The 2597-nt window shown below is 41.1% G+C and overlaps 1 protein-coding gene across 1 annotated transcript in view; it reads right to left on the minus strand.

Moving 5' to 3' along the window:
• PIEZO2 (piezo type mechanosensitive ion channel component 2) overlaps positions 1-2597 on the minus strand; it is a 600576-nt gene that overhangs the window by 270967 nt on the left and 327012 nt on the right. The window lies entirely within an intron of this gene.

Here is a 2597-nt window from a genome sequence, read left to right on the forward strand (position 1 = left end):
TCCCTTCATTTCTTTGTTATTAATAAATCATTTTATTGAGGGCTCTTATAACAATCCATACATCAATTGTATCAGAAACATTTGTAAATATGTTGCCATCATTTTATTTCTTTCTTTCTTTTTAAAATCATTTTATTGGGGGCTTGTACAACTTTTATCACAATCCATACATCCATCCATTGTGTCAAGCACATTTGTATATTTGTTGTCATCATCATTTTCAAAGCATTTTCTTTCTGCTTGAGTCCTTGGTATCAGCTCCTCATTTTTCCCTCCCTCCCCCAACCCCCTATCCTCGTGGACCCCTGATAAGTGATAAATTATTGTTATTTTCATATCTTACACCGTCCAGTGTCTCCCTTCTCCCACATTTCTGTTGTTCGTCCCCCTGGGGGGTGGGTGTGGGTTATACTATGATCATTTTAATCGGTTCCTGAAAAACTCCCTTTGAAACGTCATCACTAAGTATCTTCTAACTCTAGGGGCAAGCAAGGCCATTTAGATGAACAATGGATGCTCTGAAGGTCTGACAGCTCCTAAAGAGGAGAAATTTAGCTATCAATTGATAATCTGCTGGGGAAAAGTAGATGGTTTTCTTGTGAGGCCTACTCACATTGTTTAGGCTCTGGATTATTGTAAAACTTGTTAATTATCTCCTGAATCTGCTTTAAAACCTGCTAATTATTCTCCCTACCCCACTCAGCCTGCCACATAGCTTGGGGTAAAGAACTTGTTGGATGTTCACTGAGTATTTGAAGCAGTTTGGAGGTTGCAGCCCCCACTCTTTCCTTCTGTTGAACACTTGCAGAAATTAACAAAATTTCTCCATTCAACCTTGTCTCTGTCCTTGGCTGAAATAGTGAGAGGCAACTCTGGACCCCTTTGTCTCCAGGCAACAGTGCTGCTGGAAGATGAGTCATAATTTCTTCCTCCGTGACAATATCTGCACAGCAATATCTGCTCTCCTTAATTGAGTAGTTTTGTTAAAAAGAGTCACATATTCCTACTCAAATCTACTTTTTGAGACCAATAGTATCAATGAACACTTGGGTCCGTTTCATAAGCATGTGGTAATCTGTTGTTATCATTGGGATGCTGAAACAAACATGTCGGAGCCGATGAACAGATCAGAGGCTGAAAGGCAGAGGGGTCTGACGGGGGAGGGAGCTGCTGCAGTAAGGGGAACAGACACCCTCGGTGGAGTTGGGAGACATCCAGGAATAGCGAGGGTGGAAATGAAGGCGTTACAGAGTGGCTAGCATCACAGCAAGCACACATCACCTCATTGTCCTCTGGCTGAGGCCACTCTGCTTTGAGTGTAGGACAAAAGGCAGAAGAGCCACTGTGCCGTGGTGGACCTTTCTCACTGTTTGGCATGTGCCCAAGAACTACCCAGGCTGTCGCCATCATTCTGGGCTCTGTGGCAGAACGGTGACAAGAGCACTTCTGTCATCATTACAAGTCCATGCGACAAGCAATTTCTGACACGTTCTCCGTTTCTCTAAACAACAATATGTCACATGTATTGTTACATGTAACATGCTTAGTTCATCCTTTTGACACAGATTCATTAATTTATCAGTATTTTTACAGCACATTGGTTATTTTCATATATAATTATGCTTTGGGGCACATAGCAACTATTTAATCAGTCCACTACTGGTGCACGTTTAAAATCTTTCCATATATGAATATGAATAACATTCATAACAACATAATAAACATGAAAGTTAAATCTTCACATAGCAGAAGGTCTTCTAATCTAGGGCTTTCAGGAAATCAATCCTGACTAATTTAATTTGCTTTTGAAAAAGATGATCTGAAAGATGGAATGCTATGAAAAAGGGTCTTCATTTTTAACACATAATTCTATTCTCTTCTAAACAAAGAATTAGCAAGGACCGCCAGCATGCTCCTTAGATGCAGAGTGACGATAGTTTGTCTCGTACTCTTTGGACATGTTATCAGGAGAGATCAGACCCTGGGAAAAGGTATCATGCTTGAAAAGGTAGGAACAAGGGGGAGAAGGCTCTTGACAAGATGGGACGATGCAGTGGCTGCAAGAATGGCCCCAAACCACAGAACATGGTGAGGACGGCGCGGGACTAGGCAGTGCTTGGTTCTGTTGTATACAGGGTTGCTCTGAATGGGATCCAAGCGAATGGCATCTAAACAACAACATGAGAACCTATTAACATGTCACTCCATTAAAACAGATCTAGGTGCATCAAAAGTAAAAGAGAGAGGGGGGAAAGGCACATTCATTCTGTTTCAGTCAAGGACAAAAGAGTAGATTATAAAACTTTCATCCAAACTTCTTATAATCCTAAAACTAATAATTGGTTTTATTATAAGAAAATTGTCAACGTTCATTATACACTTAAAAAGGCCTCAGACACCAAGTGAGGAAGCAGTGTAGCAATGATGAAACATACAACTTTCCTCTAGTTCCTAAATGCTTCCCCCAGCCAACTATCATGATCTCAATCCTACCTTATAAATCTGGCTAGACCAGAGGATGTACACTGGTACAAATAGGAACTGGAAACACAGGGAATCCAGGACAGATGATCCCTTCAGGACCAGTGGTGAGAGTG

This window comes from Echinops telfairi, unplaced genomic scaffold (genome assembly GCF_000313985.2).
Source record: "Echinops telfairi isolate 266 unplaced genomic scaffold, ASM31398v2 ScPeMD7_4;HRSCAF=17, whole genome shotgun sequence".
NCBI lineage: Eukaryota > Metazoa > Chordata > Mammalia > Afrosoricida > Tenrecidae > Echinops > Echinops telfairi.